The sequence below is a fragment of the Penaeus monodon genome, chromosome 23 (genome assembly GCF_015228065.2).
Source record: "Penaeus monodon isolate SGIC_2016 chromosome 23, NSTDA_Pmon_1, whole genome shotgun sequence".
NCBI classification, from domain to species: domain Eukaryota; kingdom Metazoa; phylum Arthropoda; class Malacostraca; order Decapoda; family Penaeidae; genus Penaeus; species Penaeus monodon.
In genome coordinates, this window is record NC_051408.1 from 22,215,703 (window position 1) to 22,216,003 (window position 301).

A 301-nucleotide genomic window follows, 5' to 3' on the forward strand; every position below is an offset into this window, starting at 1 on the left:
TTCCTTCTACTTCTCCCTTCCCTCCCTCCTGCCCATCGCCCATCCTCCACGAGGCTGGTGGTGCCACAGTGAAGTGTTGCATTATTCCAGCAGGAAATAAGAGCATTGCGAGGCCCGCCTGTCAGTTGCGCCCACGGGAAAATTTATGAGTTGTTTTTACGATTCCTGGCCCTGTTGCCGGGACCACGTAAGGGCGACTTTCCTGCATCGCGTCGCTGCATCCAGCTTTATGCTTGGGGCGCCTAGGGGATGTAGTGATTCTCGCTTTTGTGAAGTAGTGAAGAAAGGCTGTTATTGTGTG